Here is a 22,180-nt window from a genome sequence, read left to right as displayed (position 1 = left end):
AAACAACTGGCGGTCTCCAACTTCGTCCCATAACAATGGTGTTCTACACCTCCTTCCGTACAAAGCTTCGAAAGGGGCCATCTTCAAACTGGATTGGTAACTGTTGTTGTAAGAAAACTCTGCATACGGCAAATTGTCGTCCCAACTAGATCCATAATCTAGCGCACAAGCTCGCAGCATGTCCTCCAAAATCTGATTGACTCTCTCGGTCTGTCCGTCTGTCTGTGGGTGAAAGGCTGTACTGAACTCTAGCCTGGTACCCAAAGTTTCATGTAACTAATTCCAAAACTTTGAAGTAAACTGGGTTCCTCTATCTGATACAATGCTCCTCGGAACTCCATGCAGACATACGATCCTAGTCATGTATATCTTTGCCAACTTAGCACTGGTGTAAGTGGTCTTCACTGGGATGAAATGAGCTACCTTCGTCAAACGATCGACTACAACCCATATCGAGTCATAGCCTGAACGAGTCCTGGGCAATCTCGTGATAAAATCCATGCCTGGTTTATCCCACTTCCATTCGGGTATCGGCAATGGCTGTAGCAATCCTGCTGGCTTCTGATGCTCTGCCTTCATTCTCTGACATACATCACAAACTGCTACATACTCCGCAATATCCTTCTTCATTCCGGTCCACCAGAAAGTATCCTTCAAATCCAAATACATCTTGGTATTTCCTGGGTGAATCGAATACGGCGAATCATGGGCCTCTTGCAAGATCAACTTCCTGATCTCCGGATCATTGGGCACATAAACGCGGTCCTCAAACCATAAGGTATCGTGCTCATCCTCACGAAAATCCCTTGGCTTTTCCTTTACTCATCCTTTTCTTTATCTCATCAATCTCCTTGTCTGTCTTCTGAGCTTCCCTGATCTTTTCCATCAAGGTAGACTGAATCTCCAATGTTGCTACATAGCCTCTCGGAACTATTTCCAAACGTAGTTCACGAAGATCCTCGGCTAACTTCTTGGGTAATTCTCCGATCATGAGTGTGTTGACATGACTTTTGCGGCTCAACGCATCGGCTACTGTGTTAGCCTTTCCGGGGTGATAATGCAATCTCATATCATAATCTTTTATGAGTTCCAACCATCTCCTCTGCCTGAGATTCAACTCCTTTTGCGTGAAAATGTACTTCAAACTCTTATGATCCGTGTACACCTCACAGTGATTTCCGATGAGAAAATGTCTCCATGTCTTCAACGCATGCACTACGGCTGCTAACTCCAAATCATGCGTGGCATAATTCTTCTCATGGGGTTTAAGTTGTCGTGAAGCATATGAAACAACTCTTCCCTCCTGCATTAGCACTGCTCCAAGTCCTCGACGTGAAGCGTCGCAATATACTTCATAATCCTTGCGTTGATCTGGCAGAATCAACACTGGTGATGTAACCAAACGTTTCTTCAACTCTTGGAAACTAGCTTCACATTCCTCAGTCCAATTGAACTTGGTGTCCTTCTTAAACAGTTCTGTCATGGGCTTAGCAATCCTCGAGAAATTCTCAATGAACCTCCGGTAGTATCCTGCAAGTCCAAGAAAACTCCGGATCTCTCCAACTGATGTGGGTGATTCCCAATTTATCACAGTGACAACCTTGGTGGGGTCTACTGCTATTCCTTCTCCGGATATAACGTGTCCGAGGAATCCAACTTCCTTCAACCAAAACTCACATTTGCTGAACTTGGCGTATAACCAATGTTCTCTGAGCTTCTCAAGTACCAAACGCAAATGCTCCTTATGTTCCTCTTCATTCTTTGAGTAAACCAAAATATCATCAATGAATACTACGACGAACTTATCCAGAAACTCCATAAACACTTTGTTCATCAGGTTCATGAAATAGGCAGGTGCGTTAGTCAGACCAAATGACATAACGGTATACTCATACAGCCCATACCTGGTGGTAAAAGCCGTCTTAGGTATATCCTGCTCTCGAATCTTCAACTGATGGTATCCTGATCGTAGATCGATCTTGGAAAATACCTTAGCTCCTTGTAATCGGTCAAACAGATCATTGATCATCGGCAGTGGGTACTTATTTTTGATGGTCACTTCATTCAATCCTCGATAATCAACAACCATCCTTAACGACCCATCCTTCTTCTCCACTAGAAGCACTGGCGATCCCCAAGGTGAAGAACTTGGGCGAATATAGCCTTTATCCAGTAACTCCTTAATCTGCTTCTTAATTTCCTATAAATCCTTTGCGGGCATCCTGTACGGTCTCTTTGATATTGGCCCTGTGCCTGGCAAAATCTCAATCAAAAACTCAATGTCTCTATCCGGTGGCATGCCTGGCAACTCCTCTGGAAATACATCCGGGTAATCCTTCACCACTGGTACTTCCTCCTGTACAACTCCTGATAAGAAATTTACTTGAGTCCTCTTCGGCACATGCCGGGATACATACTTAATCCTTCTTCCTTCTGGGGTGGTAAGCGAAATTGTTTTACTGGCGCAATCAATGTTTCCTCCGTACATCGATAGCCAATCCATACCCAAAATTACGTCCAAACCTTGTGATTCCAAGATTATCAAGTCTGAGGGGAAAACATGCCTACCTATGGACAATGGCATCTGAAAACATCCTTGGCTTGCCATATACTCGACTCCTGGTGAACTTACTAACATAGGTGTTCTAAGAACTTTGGTGGGTAGTTTATACTTATCCACAATCCCCTTGATATGTATGAATGCGATGCACCAGTATCAAAAAGAACGAGTGCAGTAAATGACTTAACCAAAAACTTACCTATTACTGCATCAGGTTGTGCTTCAACCTCCTCCACGTAAACGTGGTTCACATGTACTTTATTGAAAGGGTTAGGCTTCTTCCCAGAGCTTCCATTGCCATTTCCATTTTTAGCTTCGGGACATTCATTAGCATAATGTCCAGTCTTCTGGCACTTGTTGTTGGGGAACGTAGCAGAAATTCAAAATTTTCCTACGTGTCACCAAGATCAATCTAGGAGATGCTAGCAACGAGAGGGGAGGAGTGCATCTACATACCCTTGTAGATCACGAGCGGAAGCGTTCAAGAGAATGGGGTTGATGGAGTCGTACTCGTCGTGATCCAAATCACCGATGATCCTAGCGCCGAACGGACGGCACCTCTGCGTTCAACACACGTACGGAGCGGGGACGTCTCCTCCTTCTTGATCCAGCAAGGGGGGGAGAAGTTGATGGAGATCCAGCAGCACGACGGCGTGGTGGTGGAAGTAGCGGGATCCCGGCAGGGCTTCGCCAAGCGCAAGCGGGGAGGAAGAGATGTCACGGGAGGGAGGGAGGCGCCAGGGCTTGGGGTGCTGCTCCCATGCGCCTCCCCACTATATATAGGGGTGGAGGGGGCTGGTTTCTTGCCCTCCAAGTCCATTGGGGCGTTGGCAAAGGTGGGGGAAATAAATCCCATCATTTCCCTTCCCCACCGATTGTTATCCCCCTTTTTTAGGGATCTTGATCTTATCCCTTCGGGATATGATCTTATTCCTTCTAAGGTGGGATCTTGGTGCGCCTTGACCAGGGGTGTGGGGCCTTGCCCCCACTACCCACGTTCATGTGGGTCCCCCCATGCAGGTGGGCCCCACTTCGGAACCTTCTAGAACCTTCCCGGTACAATACCGAAAAATCCCGAACATTTTCCGGTGGCCAAAATAGGACTTCCCATATATAAATCTTTACCTCCGGACCATTCCGGAACTCCTCGTGACGTCCGAGATCTCATCCGGGACTCCGAACGACTTTCGGATTTCCGCATACTAATATCTCTACAACCCTAGCGTCACCGAACCTTAAGTGTGTAGACCCTACGGGTTCGGGAGACATGCAGACATGACCGAGACGACTCTCCGGTCAATAACCAACAACGGGATCTGGATACCCATGTTGGCTCCCACATGTTCCACGATGATCTCATCGGATGAACCACGATGTCGAGGATTCAATCAATCCCGTATACAATTCCCTTTGTCAATCGGTACGTTACTTGCCCGAGATTCGATCGTCGGTATCCCAATACCTTGTTCAATCTCGTTACCGGCAAGTCACTTTACTTGTACCGTAATGCATGATCCCGTGACCAAACACTTGGTAACATTGAGCTCATTATGATGATGCATTACCGAGTGGGCCCAGAGATACCTCTCCATCATACGGAGTGACAAATCCCAGTCTCGATTCGTGCCAACCCAACAGACACTTTCGGAGATACCTGTAGTGCACCTTTATAGCCACCCAGTTACGTTGTGACGTTTGGTACACCCAAAGCATTCCTACGGTATCCGGGAGTTGCACAATCTCATGGTCTAAGGAAATGATACTTGACATTAGAAAAGCTCTAGCAAACGAACTACACGATCTTGTGCTATGCTTAGGATTGGGTCTTGTCCATCACATCATTCTCCTAATGATGTGATCCCGTTATCAATGACATCCAATGTCCATGGTCAGGAAACCATAACCATCTATTGATCAATGAGCTAGTCAACTAGAGGCTTACTAGGGACATGTTGTGGTCTATGTATTACGGTTTCCAGTTAATACAATTATAGCATGAACAACAGACAATTATCATGAACAAGGAAATACAATAATAACCATTTTATTATTGCCTCTAGGGCATATTTCCAACAGTCTCCCACTTGCACTAGAGTCAATAATCTAGTTCACATCACCATGTGATTAACACTCAAAGTTCACTAGAGTCAATAATCTAGTCCACATCACCATGTAATTAACACTCAATGAGTTCTAGGGTTTGATCATGTTATGCTTACGAGAGAGGTTTTAGTCAACGGGTCTGCAACATTCAGATCCGTGTGTGCTTTACAGATCTCTATGTCATCTTGTAGATGTAGCTACCACGCACTACTTGGAGCTATTCCAAATAACTGCTCTACTATACGAATCCGGTTTACTACTCAGAGTCATCCGGATTAGTGTCAAAGTTTGCATCGACGTAACCCTTTACGACGAACTGTTTCACCACCTCCATAATCGAGAAAATTCCTTAGTCCACTAGATACTAAGGATAAGTTCAACCGCTGTCATGTGATCCATTCCCGGATCACTATTGTACCCCTTGACTAACTCATGGCAAGGCACACTTCAGGTGCGGTACACAGCATAGCATACTGTAGAGCCTACGTCTAAAGCATAGGGAACGACCTTCGTCCTTTCTCTCTCTTCTGCCGTGGTTAGGTCTTGAGTCTTACTCAATACTCACACCTTGTAACACAGCCAAGAACTCCTTCTTTGCTGATCTATTTTGAACTCCTTCAAAATCTTGTCACGGTATGTATTCATTTGAAAGTACTATTAAGCGTTTTTGATCTATCCTTATAGATCTTGATGCTCAATGTTCAAGTAGCTTAATCCAGGTTTTCCATTAAAAACACTTTTCAAATAACCCTGGATGCTTTCCAGAAATTCTACATCATTTCTGATCAACAATATGTTAACAACATATACTCATCAAAAATTCTATAGTGCTCCCACTCACTTCTTTGGAAATACAAGTTTCTCATGAACCTTGTATAAACCCAAAATCTTTGATCATCTCATCAAAGCGTTCATTCCAACTCCGAGATGCTTACTCCAATCCTTAGAAGGATTGCTGGAGCTTTGCATACTTGTTAGCATCTTTCAGGATTGACAAAACCTTCTGGTTGTATCACATACAACCTTTCCTCAAGAAAATCGTCGAGGAAACAATGTTTTGACATCCTATCTGCAAGATTTCATAAATAATGCAGTAACTGCTAATATAATTCTAACAGACTCTTAGCATCGCTACGAGTGAGAAAGTCTCATCGCAGTCAACTCCTTGAACTTGCCGGAAAACATCTTAACGACAAGTCAAGCTTTCTTAATGGTGACACTTACCATCATTGTCTGTCTTCCCTTTAAAATCCATCTGTACCCAACAGCCTTATGACTATCAAGTAGTTCTTTCAAAGTCTATACTTTGTTTTCATACATGGATCCTCTCGGATTTTATGGCCTCAAGCCATTCGTCGGAATCCGGGCCCACCATCGCTTCTCCATAGCTCGTAGGTTCATTGTTGTCTAGCAACATGACTTCCAAGACAGGATTATGTACCACTCTGAAGTAGTATGCATCCTTGTCGTCCTATGAGGTTTGGTAGTGACTTGATCTGAAATTTCATGATCACTATCATAAGCTTCCACTTCAATTGGTGTAGGTGCCACAGGAACAAATTCCTGTGCCCTGCTACACATTAGTTGAAGTGACGGTTCAATGACCTCATCAAGTCTCCACCATCCTCCCACTCAATTCTTTTGAGAGAAACTTTTCCTCGAGAAAGGACCCGTTTCTAGAAACAATCACTTTTGCTTCCAGATCTGAAATAGGAGGTATACCCAACTGTTTTGGGTATTCTATGAAGATGCATTTATCCGCTTTGGGTTCGAGCTTATCAGCCTGAAACTTTTTCACATAAGCGTCGCAGCCCCAAACTTTTAAGAGACAACAGCTTAGGTTTCTCTAAACCATAGTTCATACGGTGTCGTCTCAACGGAATTGCGTGGTGCCCTATTTAAAGTGAATACGGTTGTCTCTAATGCCTAACCCATAAACGATAGTTTTAATTCGATAAGAGACATCATGGTATGCACCATATCCAATAGGGTGCAGTTATGATGTTCGGACACACCATCACAATATGGTGTTCCAGGCGGTATTAGTCGTGAAACAATTTCCACAATTTCTTAATTGTGTGCCAAACTCGTAACTCAGATATTCATCTCTATGATCATATCACAGACATTTTATCCTCTTGTCACGACGATCTTCAACTGCACTCTGAAATTACTTGAACCTTTCAATAATTCAGACTTGTGTTTCATCAAGTAAATATTCTCAGCATCTACTCAAATCATCTGTGAAGTAAGAACATAACGATATCCACCGCGTGCCTCAGCACTCATTAGACTGCACACATCAAATGTATTACTTCCAACAAGTTGCTCTCTTGTTCCATCTTACTGAAAACGAGGCCTTTCAGTCATCTTGCCCATGTGGTATGATTTGCATGTCTCAAGTGATTCAAAATCAAGTGAGTCCAAATGATCCATCTGTATGGACTTTCTTCATGCATATATACTAATAGACATGGTTCGCATGTCTCAATCTTTTCAAAAACGAGTGAGTCCAAAGATCCATCAACATGGAGCCTCTTCATGCGTTTTATACCAATATGACTCAAGTGGCAGTGCCACAAGTATGTGGTACTATCATTACTATCTTATATCTTTTGGCATGAACATGTGTATCACTACGATCGAGATTCAATAAACCATTCATTTTAGGTGCAAGACCATTGAAGGTATTATTCAAATAGATAGAGTAACCATTATTCTCCTTTAATGAATAACCGTATTGCGATAAACATAATCCAATCATGTCTATGCTCAACGCAAACACCCAATAACAATTATTCAGGTTTAACCCCAATCTCGATGGTAGAGGGAGCATGCGATGCTTGATCACATCAACCTTGGAAACACTTCCAACACATATCGTCATCTCACCTTTAGCTAGTCTCCGTTTATTCCGCAGCTTTTATTTCGAGTTACTAACACTTAGCAACCGAACCGGTATCTAATACCCTGGTGCTACTAGGAGTACTAGTAAAGTACACATTAATATAATGTATATCCAATATACTTCTGTCGACCTTGCCAGCCTTCTCATCTACGAAGTATCTAGGGTAGTTCTGCTTCAGTGACCGTTCCCCTCATTTCAGAAGCACTTAGTCTCGGGTTTGGGTTCAACCTTGGGTTTCTTCACTAGAGCAGCAACTGATTTGCCGTTTCATGAAGTATCCCTTCTTGCCCTTGCCCTTCTAGAAACTAGTGGTTTTACTAACCATCAACAATTGATGCTCCTACTTGATTTCTACTTTCGCGGTGTCAAACATCGCGAGTTGCTCAAGGATCATCATGTCTATCCCTGATATGTTATAGTTCATCGTGAAGCTCTAATAGCTTGGTGGCAGTGACTATGGAGAACCATCACTATCTCATTTGGAAGATTAACTCCCACTCGATTCAAGTGATTGTAGTACTCAGACAATCTGAGCACATGCTCAACGATTGAGCTTTTCTCCCTTAGTTTGCAGGCTTAAGAAACTTGTCAGAGGTCTCATACCTCTTGACGTGGCACTAGTCTGAAATCCCAATTTCAGTCTTTGGAACATCTCATATGTTCTGCGACGTTTCAAAACCGTCTTTGGTGCCACAATTTTAAACCGTTCAACATTACGCACTGAACTATCACGTAGTCATCAAAACGTGTATGTCAGATGTTCGCAACATCCACAAACGACGCTCGAGGTTCAGCACACCGAGCGGTGCATTAAGGACATAAGCCTTCTATGCAGCAATGAGGGCAATCCTCAGTTTACGGACCCAGTCCGCATAATTGCTACTATCAACTTTCAACTAAATTTTCTCTAGGAACATATCTTAGTAGAACTAAAGCGTAAGCTACGACATTATTTGCAAAGACCTTTTGACTATGTTCATGATAATTAAGTTCATCTGATTATTTAATGAACTCCCACTTAGATAGACATCCCTCTAGTCATCTAAGTGATACATGATCCAAATCGACTAGGCCGTGTCCGATCATCACGTGAGACGGACTAGTCATCATCGGTGAACATCTCCATGTTGATCGTATCTACTATACGACTCATGTTCGACCTTTCGGTCTCTTGTGTTCCGAGGCCATGTGTGTACATGCTAGGCTCGTCAAGTCAACCTAAGTGTTTTGCTTGTGTTCCGAGGCCATGTCTGTACATGCTAGGCTCGTCAACACCCGTTGTATGCGAATGTTAGAATCTATCACACCCGATCATCACGTGGTGCTTCGAAACAACGAACCTTCGCAACGGTGCACAGTTAGGGGGAACACATCTCTTGAAATTTTAGTGAGGGATCATCTTATTTATGCTACCGTCGTTCTAAGCAAATAAGATGTAAACATGACAAACATCACATGCAAATCATAAAGTGACATGATATGGCCAATATCATCTTGCGCCTTTGATCTCCATCTTCGAGGCGCGGCATGATCACCTTCGTCACCAGCATGACACCATGATCTCCATCATCGTGTCTTCATGAAGTTGTCTCGCCAACTATTACTTCTACTACTATGGCTAACGGTTAGCAATAAAGTAAAGTAATTACATGGCGTTTTCATTGACACGCAGGTCATACAATAAATTAAGACAACTCCTATGGCTCCTGCCGGTTGTCATACTCATCGACATGCAAGTCGTGATTCCTATTACAAGAACATGACCAATCTCATACATCACATATATAATTCATCACATCCTTTTGGCCATATCACATCACATAGCATACCCTGCAAAAACAAGTTAGACGTCTTCTAATTGTTGTTGCATGTTTTACGTGGCTGCTGTGGGTTTCTAGCAAGAACGTTTCTTACCTACGCAAAAGCCACAACGATGATATGCCAATTGCTATTTACCCTTCATAAGGACCCTTTTCATCGAATCTGATCCAACTAAAGTGGGAGAGACAGACACCCGCTAGCCACCTTATGCATCAAGTGCATGTCAGTCGGTGGAACCTGTCTCACGTAAGAGTACGTGTAAGGTCGGTCCGGGCCGCTTCATCCCACAATGCCGCCGAATCAAGATAAGACTAGTAATGGCAAGCAAATTGAACAAATCATCGCCCACAAATACTTTGTGTTCTACTCGTGCATAGAATCTACGCATAGACCTAGCTCATGATGCCACTGTTGGGGAACGTAGCAGAAATTCAAAATTTTCTACGCATCACCAAGATCAATCTATGGATTAACTAGCAAAGAGAGAGAGGGGAGTGCATCTTCATACCCTTGAAGATCGCGATGCGGAAGCGTTGCAAGAACGCGGTTGGTGGAGTCGTACACGAAGCGATTCAGATCGCGGCCGAATCCGATCTAAGCACCGAACAACGGTGCCTCCGCGATCAACACATATGCAGCCCGGTGATGTCTCCCATGCCTTGATCCAGCAAGGAGAGAGGGAGAGGTTTGGGAAGACTCCGTCTAGCAGCAGCACAACGGCATGGTGGTGATGGAGGAGCGTGGCACTCCAGCAGGGCTTCGCCAAGCACTGCGAGAGACGAGGAGGGAGAGGGGTAGGGCTGCGCCAAGAGAGAGGGAGACTCGTGTCTTCTGCAGCCCCAAAACCCCCACTATATATAGGGGAAGGGGAGGGGCTGCGCCCCCATCTAGGGTTCTCCCTAGGGGTGGCGGCCAGCCCTAGATTGGATGGAGGGGGCGGCCAAGAGGGGGAGAGAGGGGGGGCGCACCCTAGGTGGGCCTTAGGCCCATCTGAGCCTAGGGTTTTCCCCCTTCCCCCTTTCCATGCGCCTTGGGCCTCTTGTGGGAGGCGCACCAGCCCACCTAGGGGCTGGTCCCTTCCCACACTTGGCCCACGCAGGCCTCGGGGTTGGTGGCCCCTCCCGGTGGACCCCCGAAACCCTCCGGTGGTCCCGGTACATTACCGGTGACGCCCAAAACTCTTCCGGTGGCCAAAACCTCACTTCCTATATATTATTCTTTACCTCCGGACCATTTCGGAACTCCTCGTGACATCCGGGATCTCATCCGGGACTCCGAACAACATTCGGTAACCACATATATCTATTCCCTATAACCATAGCGTCATCGAACCTTAAGTGTGTAGACCCTACGGGTTCGGGAACCATGCAGACATGACCGAGACGTTCTCCGGCCAATAACCAACAGCGGGATCTGGATACCCATGTTGGCTCCCACATGTTCCACGATGATCTCATCGGATGAACCACGATGTCGGGGATTCAATCAATCCCGTATACAATTCCCTTTGCCTATCGGTATGTTACTTGCCCGAGATTCGATCGTCGGTATCCCTATACCTTGTTCAATCTCGTTACTGGCAAGTCTCTTTACTCATTCCGTAATGCATGATCCCGTGGCTAACTCCTTAGTCACATTGAGCTCATTATGATGATGCATTACCGAGTGGGCCCAGAGATACCTCTCCGTCATACGGAGTGACAAATCCCAGTCTCGATTCGTGCCAACCCAACAGACACTTTCGGAGATACCTGTAGTGCACCTTTATAGCCACCCAGTTACGTTGTGGCGTTTGGTACACCCAAGGCATTCCTACGGTATCCGGGAGTTGCACAATCTCATGGTCTAAGGAAATGATACTTGACATTAGAAAAGCTCTAGCAAAATGAACTACACGATCTTGTGCTATGCTTAGGATTGGGTCTTGTCCATCACATCATTCTCCCAATGATGTGATCCCGTTATCAATGACATCCAATGTCCATGGTCAGGAAACCATAACCATCTATTGATCAACGAGCTAGTCAACTAGAGGCTTACTAGGGACATGTTGTGGTCTATGTATTCACACATGTATTACGGTTTCCAGTTAATACAATTATAGCATGAACAATAGACAATTATCATGAACAAGGAAATAAAATAATAACCATTTTATTATTGCCTCTAGGGCATATTTCCAACAGAACCACCGGCCTTCACGCCGCCTCCCTGGCGGGCAAAAAGGATGCACCCTCGCGGAGCAGCCGACCCCGTAGGCAAGAAGATTAAACCCATTACGGGACGAGGAACCGTTCTTGAGGGATGGCTCGATAAGCCATGCAAAATACACACAACACCGGATACTGAACCAACCCACAGCCTCAGAGCATGTTGGATACTCCGGCAAGTGGCTAAGAGCGGTGAGGATATCCTCACCAAAAACACCTCAGAGCAGTACTCTCCGGAAGACGACGACCTCAGTGTATTCATGGTCTTTGAGACTTTCGCTTCAAACAATCGGCGCAAGAGGGCGCTCCGTGACCTCGTCGAAGTCTGCCAAGTCGCAGCAATAAACCCCTGGAATGACACAGCCATAACTTTTAATGCCGATGACGAACCAAAATTCCGGCCAGTCCGGGCACCAGCCGCCCTGGTCCTCAATCCAATTGTGGATGGCTTTCGGCTCACTAAAGTGCTCATGGACGGCAGCAGCGGTCTGAACCTCATCTACGAGGACACGCTCAATAAAATGCAAATAGACAGGAGCTGCATCGAACAAAGTAATACGACCTTTCGAGGAATCATCCCCAGTCGGGAAGCAAGATGCACGGGAAAAATCAAACTCGACGTGGTATTCGGCACGCCGGAGAACTATTGGTCCGAAGAGATAACCTTCCAAGATGCCCGGGCCCAACGGTATTATCACTCTCGCCAGTGATCCGGACATAGCACTCCGCGCCAAAAACAAAACCGCATCCCTGGCCCTCGAGGCACTATCCGAGGCCCTTGCAGCCGAAGAATTAACCGCACTACGCTCCACGGTGGATAGGGACGATGTAATCCTTGATAAGCGGCCCAAATCCACCTCCTTCAAACCAGCTGACGAGATAGTCAAATTTCAAGTTCACCCGACGGACGCGGCAATGGCCGGACTGGAAGAAATAAAAGCTCTTTTAGCAAGCAACCCAATCCTGGCCGCGCCGAACATCGGCAAACCCATGTTATTATACATCTCTGCAAGTCACCAGGTGGTGAGTGCGGTGCTCGTCATTGAACGAGAGGAGGATGGACATAAATTCCCACTTCAGAAACCGGTATACTATGTATCCACTGTTCTCACACCATGCAAATCCCGGTACCCTCATTACCAAAAGATAGCATATGCGGTCTTCATGGCATCCCGGAAGCTACGACACTACTTCCAAGAGTGCTCGATCACGGTGGCTTCCGAAGTACCACTTAATGATATCATAAACAACCGCGACGCTACAGGCCGGATTGCCAAGTGGGCCATTGAGCTCTTGCCATTTGATATAACATACAAACCATGCCGAGCCATTAAATCCCAAGTATTGGCTGACTTTGTCGCCGAATGGACAAAGGCCGAACTCCCTAAAGAGTACGGTACATATTCCAAGTGGGTTATGCACTTCGATGGCTCTAAAATGCTGGCCGGTCTAGGAGCGGGCGTTGTATTAACGTCCCCCACATGAGACATAGTCCAGTACGTACTCCAAATATTATACACAGACTCCAATAACGCAGTCGAATACGAGGCCTTATTGCATGGTCTTCGGATGGTTGTCTCCATGGGCATACAACGCCTGGAGGTGCGCGGGGATTCTAATCTCGCAATATCCCAAATAAACGGAGACTTCAATGCCAAAGATCCGAAGATGGCGGCCTATCGTAACGCCGTACTCAAAATATCAGCTCAGTTCGAGGGTCTCGAGTTTCATCATGTGGCTCGAGAAAGTAATCAAGCGGCGGATGTCCTTGCTCGCATGGGCACCAAGCATGACCCCATCCCGCCTAACATCTTTTTCGAAAGGCTCTTCAAGCCATCCGTGGTGTGGCAGGACGAGAACGACAACACTAGTCCGGATCCGATTATACCCCCAAATTCCGAGCACAATACCGATATCATCGGGGGCTCAGCCACCGAAATAACACCATTGGCCCATCTAATAATGGCAGTAATTGCCCCATGGACTGAACCCTTCTTGGCCTACCTCAATAGGCGAGAGCTCCCTGAGGATCAGAATGAGGCTCGATGCATTGTTCGACGTTCGAAAGCCTACAAAGTTCATGAAGGAGAGCTCTACAAGAAGAGCGCTACCAGAGTCCTTCTAAGATGTATCTTCGAAGAAGAAGGACGGCAACTCCTGGCCGAAATACATGCTGGTCTCGGCGGTCACCACGCCGCAGCTCGGGCTCTTGTAAGTAAAGCCTTCCATACCGGCTTTTTCTGGCCGACGGCCCGAGCAGATGCACATGACCTTGTCCAACGTTGTGTAGGATGCCAGCTTTTCTCCAATCAAAGCCATATGCCGCATACTGCTCTACAAAAAATCCCCATTACTTGGCCTTTCGCGGTCTGGGGGCTTGATATGGTCGGACCCCTTAAAGGGGGAAGCCATCAGAAAAAATATCTGCTGGCCATAAGTGGATAGAGGCCAAACCAGTTAAAACGGCCGAAGCCGAACCAGTGATAGACTTTATATCCGGTGTCGTACACCGTTATGGCATCCCACACAGCATCATCACCGATAACGGCTCCAATTTTACAGCCGATGAAGTGAAAACGTGGTGTGCTAATCTGGGCATCAAGCTCGATTATGCCTCCGTCTATCACCCACAAACAAATGGTCAAGTCGAACGAGCTAATGGTCTTATCATGAGCGGCATTAAGCCCAGACTAGTGCGGTCTTTAAAAGAGTTGGACAAGCACTGGGTCGAGGAGCCCGACTCTGTGCTCTGGGGGCTGCGGACCATGCCCAATCGCACTACCGGATACACACCATTCTTCATGGTGTACGGCGCAGAGGCTATTTTGCCCTGCGACATCATTCATGACTCACCTCGAGTGCGCATGTATGAAAAGAGAGAAGCCGAGCTTGATCGGCAGGACAGTCTAGATGCCCTGGAGGAGGAGCGCGACGTTGCAAAAGCCCGTTCCGCATTCTATCAACAACAGGCTTGCAGATACCAAAGCAGAGAAGTACGGGCCAAGACTTATAATGTTGGTGAACTCGTTCTATGCTTGCCAGAAAAGAAAAAGGACAAACTCAAGCCCAAGTGGGAGGGTCCCTTCATTATAGAAGAAGTTCTCACTGGAGGTGCGCACCGCCTGCGTGATGCATCGGATAATCGTTTAAAGCCGAACCCGTGGAATGCCGCCAGACTCCAAAGATTCTACGCCTAGAGCCGGACTCACTGTTCGTTTTCCTTTCTCCTCTTTCTGTTTTTTCTCTCTTTAACTTTTTTTAGCTTTACAGCCCTTGTGCGGCTAGACCACACACTTATGAGGTACACATCCTTAAATGTACACGCCCATAATACCTGGGGGCTTCTTTTATAGAAGCTTATTATCATTTTCTGAGCATCAAGCTCGCAACATATGCGTCCTTTCCTCATATGTACCTTTTCTTCGCCATTATATGCACCTTTATGACTTAACTTTTTGCCAAGCTGGGTTGCCTGACTCCTGTGCTTATGCCGTACGTTCCCATTTGTTCGGCTAGTGCATAAAGGGAGCACCTCTGCGATTGTTATAACCGGGTCATCCAGACTTGTACCTCAGACTGGGTGAAGCCGAAAGCTAGCATTCTTAAGGGAATAATCGGTCAGCGGACTAAAGACGTTTTACCCTCGTTGAACTATGAATCCCCAGATGTTACGTATACTGCGATTTTTCGAATCACAGTTTGGGCATGCATACTAACGCATGTTCACCCAGGGAAAGGAACCCTTAACGGAACTATTCTCTCTGGAAGATGTTTCTTACAATCAATAAGTAATATAACATAGCTAGCCAGATACAACTTGTCTGTTCAAGCAACTATGATCCCTACGCCTGGTTTGCACGCATGCCCCGGTATTTATCACCGGTCCGGGATTCGGAAACGCTCCGCACCTTTGGGTCTGGAGGTTGAAGCGAAAAGGTCTGCCATGACAATGGTTTTACAATTCGTCTAGGGACAAAATTTGTCAATTGAAGTACATAGTCACTTGGACTCAAAAACTTCTTCCTCTATACCATCTAACAGGTTGTCTAGCTTACAATCCTGTTGTGAAAACTTGGCGGCTATGTTTACTTGGTCATACACCAAGCTCATAGGAATCTCTTGTCCATCTGACCCTTGAGGTCCGACCCGGGCCATATGATTCGGATCAAGTCCAGTGTACCGCGTTTTCACCATGGCCCAGGCCTCTCGCGTGCCTTCCCGGCAGGCTGATATCTTCCATAATTTAAAGCGGCGCCGAGCTCCCTTGAATAGCTCCACAAGCTCCTCCATACTTCCTGGAGGAGATACGGATGGCCATAAAGCCTTAGCTACACTCCGCATTGCTTTCCGCGCTCGATCGTGCACTTGGGACAGCTCTTGTAGCAGATCGCCTTGGGATCCGGACATTTACTCTTTGGGACGGCCAGTCAGCATACCTGCAGACATAAATCTGTCAACTCATTTCTTTACCGCACTACACAAAGGTAAGTTCAAAAGCATACTGAATATGCCGCCCCGTAGCCTCCTGTTTTCTTTTACGGCGTCCACTAGCTGGGCTCGCATGTCTTTTAGCTCCTCGCCCAGTTGGGTGTTGGAATCCTGCAGCTTGTTCTTATCATCCCTGGTCCGCGTCAACACACGTTCGCCAGCGGCCAGTTGCCTTTCGGCCTGTTGTTTACCCGCCTGTGCGACCTTGAGTTCCTCTTTCAGTTGATCTAACGATCCTGCCATGAGAAATATGACAGTATTAACATTACTGGTATATGATTATATTTTTCTGGATGGAGGGGAACATTACCAGGCAGTGCCTCCTTGGTTTTCTCCAGTTCGGCGGTAACAACAGCTAGCTGGGTCCGACACTTCTCCAGCTCATGAGACAACATGTTCTTCTACTCCGTGAGTGCTTGATTATACAACGATCCTTAAATCAGTTGTTTCAAACAACTTCAAGTCTCGAGGGCTACTGGTATATGATTACCAGATTTGTACAATGCGTACTTACCCGCATATCTTTCAAATGCTGGTCGGTGGCTCTGACAAGCCCATCTCGAGCAGCTCGGATGTACGCATCAGCCGAGCAGAAGGCGTTGAATGCCTCTTTAGTAAATCTAGGGTCGCGAAGAGCGGCCCTCCGGCGCCGATGATTCATGGCGCTCTCTACTTCAGAGTTTGTGACAGATACATCATCCGAATCCTTTGAGGGAGGACAGTCCGGCGTCACTCCCGTGTCAGCCCCCGCCCTAGGGGCAGGGTCTGGAACCTGATGGGTGGAGGCGCGATTGGCAGGATCCCCGGACATAGTTCGGCGAATACTCTTCCTGATAAAACACAGCGGACAATGTCACAGTTCGATGTGACGGCCAGAGGGCATATTTAATGTCATACCTCTTGGATGAAGGCTCGGCCGTGTTGTCATTCGCCTTCCTCTTCGAAGACCCGTCCGGCGCAGGAGCCACTCTCTTATGAGACGCCTCTGGTGTAGCATGGCGCACCGAGCGCTTCCCCTTTGGAGCACGAGACAGTGCCGCGGGTGAGGCATAATGAGGAAGTTCATTTGGAGGAGGTGTCTCCTGACTACTTACATATGAAACAGGAAGGAGGCCAGGATAATCGGCCACGATGGCCACTTCTGTGCCATCATAGCTCACCTGGTAGAAGACTCCCTCCTTGAGCTCTACAAATATGTCCGGATCCTCTTCGTATCCGGGGTCGAGGTCCTAGTTATGGTCCTCCGGCTGTGGAGCGGGGCTATGGATCCCTGCGACAGCCTTCCACTATTCCTATTCAAAATGGACGGGTTGTCAATCAAACATAACTCAGGGAGAGGATTGAGTAAGGTGGTGGGAATAAAACTCACCCAGTTTGGAGGATTATACATGGAAAATCCCTCTCGGCGCTTAAGACGAGTGAACTCCTCTTTCTCCCCTTTGTATAGATCGGCCAATATTGTGGCCAGGGCGGCAAGGGTGTCTGGACCCTTTCATCTGTAGCGTGAGGCGTCATCTTCCCCATTATAGTGCCACATGGGGAGCCCTCTGAATTGGAGTGGCTGAACACCCCGCGCTATGGAAATCGCCATTACCTCGATTATTGATAATCCGGACTGGGTGAGTGTCCTTATATTTCCCATTATTTGTTGGACTTCTGTGCTATCTTCCTCCTCGAGGCTCCGAGGGCGCCAGCTGTGGCGTTTCTTCAATGGAGCGCTGGAAAATTCGGGAAGGCCCATTCGAACTGGGTCGGGGAGGGCGACATCTTCAATATAAAACCACTCCGAGGGCCACTCTTCGGATGCCTTCTTCGGCGTGCCGGACAGGTATCCGGTCCCGGCTATGCGCCATATCTCGGCGCCGCCCACCTCGAATACAGATCTCTTTTGGGTGCGAGGGACGAGGCAGAAAAGCTTCCTCCATAATTCAAAATGGGCCTCGCAGCCCAAGAATAGCTCGCAAAGAGCGACAAAACCCGCGATGTGCAGGATGGAGGCCGGTGTGAAATTGTGCAGTTGGAGGCCGTAGTACTCCAGGAGACCTCGGAGGAAAGGGTGGATTGGAAATCCGACGCCTCTTAATAAGAAGGATACGAAGCACACTCGCTCCCCCTGGTTGGATTGGGGAAATTTTCCGCCAGGGCTTCGCCGGTAAAAGAGGTTAATCCTGCCCGAACAGGGACTAGATCCGGGGGGGAGGAATCCCTGCGTTTGAAGCTTACTCAGCTGGTCATGGGATACTGAACATCTCTCCCAATCACCTTTTTCGAAGCCATGGGGGCGGGAGGAAGAACTGGGAGCGCTAGCCATGTTTGAATGGTTTCCCCTAGCAAGCTCTAAGGATTTTCCGCCTGATGTGGAATGACATCTGAGATCCAATCCATTTAAATAGACGCCTTTCTTATATGGCCAGGGTGTTATGTGCAAAAAATACTTTGACCTTTTGTATTCGCTCGACATGTGGAAACAGAATGAATGGAGGCGCAGAAGTCAAAGGGTGTAACATTAAATGAAAAGCCGAGTATAACTCTTCGGGACAGATGCTTTGAAGTATTCGGAGAAGGAACCCGCCTTGCAATGCCGAAGACAATCTGCGCGCCGGACACATCGTCATTGAAACCTGGTTCGGGGGCTACTGAGGGAGTCCTGGATTAAGGGGTCCTCGGGCGTCTGGTCTGTGTGATGTGGGCCGGACTAATGGGCTGTGAAGATACAAGATAGAAGACTTCTTGTCCGGATGGGACTCTCCTTTGCGTGGAAGGCAAGCTTGGCGTTCGGATATGAAGATTCCTTCCTCTGTAAACCGACTCTATACAACCCTAGGTCCCTCCGGTGTCTATATAAACCGGAGGGTTTAGTCCGTAGAGGCTCTCATGATCATAATCATAACCATACAGGCTAGACATCTAGGGTTTAGCCATTACGATCTTGATGTAGATCAACTCTTGTAACCCCATATTCATCCAAGATAATCAAGCAGGAAGTAGGGTATTACCTCCATCAAGAGGGCCCGAACCTGGGTAAACATCGTGTCCCCGTCTCCTGTTACCTTCGATCCTAAGACGCACAGTTCGGGACCCCCCTACCCGAGATCTGCCAGTTTTGACACCGACAGTCGCCACCTTCAAGGGAACCAATAGTGGAATCACGACATCTTGCATTGTGTGAGGGCGTGAGGAGAATACGGTGGCCCTAGTGGCTTCTTGGGGAGCATTGTGCCTCCACACCGCTCCAACGGAGACGTACTTCCTCTCAAAGGGAAGGAACTTCGGTAACACATCCTCGTCTCCACCGGATCCACTCTTGGTTATATCTTACCTTTACTTGTGCAAGCTTATATTGTGTTGTATCCCTTGCTTGCTTGTGTGCTTGTTGTTGTTGCATCATATAGGTTGCTCACCTAGTTGCATATCTAGACAACCTACTTTGATGCAATGTTTAATTTGGTAAAGAAAAGCTAAAATTGTTAGTTGCCTATTCACCCCCCCTCTAGTCAACTATATCAATCCTTTCAGATGCAATGAACAACAAACTTTGATGATGCTCCCAGATATATCACTAGGCCCCGATGGATTCACAATCAATTTTTACATCCATCATTGGAATGTACTAATATATAATATGTGTGTTTGGAAGTGAGGAATTTATTTGAAGAGGGACAAATTCCTGAGATGGTCAATTCCATGGTGTTAGTGCTTATAGTGGAGTTTATATCAAAGCTTACGGTCTTACGTGCATGCTGGCTTTGTGTCGACGTAAAAATAGAGAGCTACGATACCGGTCTTACAAGGCCATGCTAGATTCTTGATCAGAGGCCAAGCGTCATGGTATGTTCAAACTGCCAACTCTTTAATCGTGGAGGCCCTTGCTGTCAGGAACAGAATCAAGCTCGCTTGTGATCTAGGTCTTGGCAACATCACGGTAGAAAATTGATGCGAGCGAGGTAGTAAAGTTGTGGAGGGGTCGGGATCAGGGTTGAACTGAAATTGCATCGATTCTCAAAGAGATTGAAGAGCTCAGCGGCAACTTGAATTTTTTTCCAAGTGAACTTCATTGAACATGAGGCTAATGAAGGGGCACATCGTGTGCCAAGCAGGCTTCTGCTAGTAGAATATATCTTTGGATCAATTTTATACCTAGTTTCTAGTTGTTTATCTGCAAAATGATTAAGCCCACTGATTAATTAATGAAAGCTCTTGATTAAAAAAAAGGGACCATCTTCGTTACCAAACTTCGTTGGGGGTTGGCATTTGCGAACGTTTCCCATGACATTTTTTAGGGGAAAGCCACCTAGTGCACTTAATTAAAATCAAATCAAAGTTACATCGTCCATGATGTCTGGAAGTAAAAGCTGGGAGGATCACCATCCAAAATAAAAGTAGAATTTAAATTGAAACTATGTCTAACAAGGTTGTGCGCTAATCTATTAGCCTCCCTAGGATAATGAGCAAAGGATACCACACCAATACAATATGCTTTTTGAAAACAATCAGCCAAAATAGCAGTATAGCGGCTCCAAATCTCGTTCACGCCATTGCATGCTTGAATAACTTCCAGCTAGTCAGATTCAACAATGACTTGTTGACAGCCAAGTCCTTCAACGAACTCTAGTTCTCACTGAATAGCCATTGCTTCCGCTGTTGTTGCATCAAGGAGATGATGCAACAGCCAGGATGCTCCTGCAAGAGCCTCTCTGTGTCTGTTTTGAAGAATTGCCGCTGCTGCACCCATTCCATCTTCAAAAAGCGGCATCAACATTTAGTTTATAAGAATTGACATGAGGTTTCACCCACATAACTTCATCCGGTTTCTGAACGTTCTTGCCCTTAACAAATTCTCGTCGCTGCCACCATATATACCATGCCCGGAACACCAAAGACTCTCGGAATCCCAACCTACCGAGAACAGGCGGCTGTCTCCCAAGCTGCGTGAGTAATTCTTCAAGGATCACACTACCTGACCTATCAATATGAATGACTTTGCCTATCGTGTCATGTAACCCGAATTTCTTCCATACTTCTTTTGCTCTTTCACGTGCAAACATCAGATGCCACATATCTTCCGGCCCTTGCTTGCATACTGGGTATTGGGGTTGTACCTTGATGTGTCCGTTTGCTAAGATCGACATCCCCGGGACAATACCATGTAAAGCACGCCATGCGAAAAATTTCACCTTGTTTGGAATTTGTAACTTCCACAAAATATCCCATACCAGGTTTGCATTCATAGCTCCTTAGCCATCACCCTGCCTAGTTTGAGCACCAAATTGATGTTCCAATTCAACATAGTAAGCTGATCAGACCGAGAATGAGAACGACTTTGTATACCGCCATGCCACAAAATCTTCAGCTGGCAGACGGCAAAGAGGAGGCAGACGGCAAAATGCCAGATTCCAGTAGTGCATGTTCATGCTCAAGGGGATTTTTAAAATTCTTCCTGCATCCACCCAAATAAAATTATCTCTAGTCAGAGCCTCATCCACAGTCATGTATAGGGATCAATTAAATCATCTACATTTTGTAGAAGTCTTTGCGGATATTCCCTTTTGCTCCTACGTGCATATGCACCCATTGTCGAAATACACATTTCGAAAAGTTGAAAAATTCGGAACAAAAATCCCGCGTGTATATCCGGATATTTTATGTCCGTTCACAAGGTTTCGGTGAAAAACGACGTTTTTTGTGGCTTGTGTAAAAAAGACAATTTCTGATGCTTCATTCTAACTATTCACGAGGCAGGCATTTCTTTATCTTTTTTACACAAGCCACAAAAAACGTCGTTTTTCACCGAAACCTTGTGAACGGACATAAAATGTCCGGATATACACGCGGGATTTTTGTTCCGAATTTTTCAACTTTTATAAATGTGTGTTTTCGACAATGGGTGCATATGCACCTAGGAGCAAAAAAGCCGCGTCCAAGTCTTTGTTCTTTTACAGTTATTACTTTCCTATTCGGACTGCTAGGCATCTAATGGTCCTCCCATATGTTGATATTTGCTCCAGTACGAACTCTTCATATGTGTCCTCTCGTAGCCTAACTATTATGCTCCGCCAAGTAAAAGAGGATCCTTTTTCGGACCCGCTTTCA

Source organism: Aegilops tauschii, chromosome 3, assembly GCF_002575655.3.
Source record: "Aegilops tauschii subsp. strangulata cultivar AL8/78 chromosome 3, Aet v6.0, whole genome shotgun sequence".
NCBI classification, from domain to species: domain Eukaryota; kingdom Viridiplantae; phylum Streptophyta; class Magnoliopsida; order Poales; family Poaceae; genus Aegilops; species Aegilops tauschii.
The sequence above is the reverse complement of the archived record's forward strand: the minus strand, read 5'-3'. Positions refer to the sequence as shown.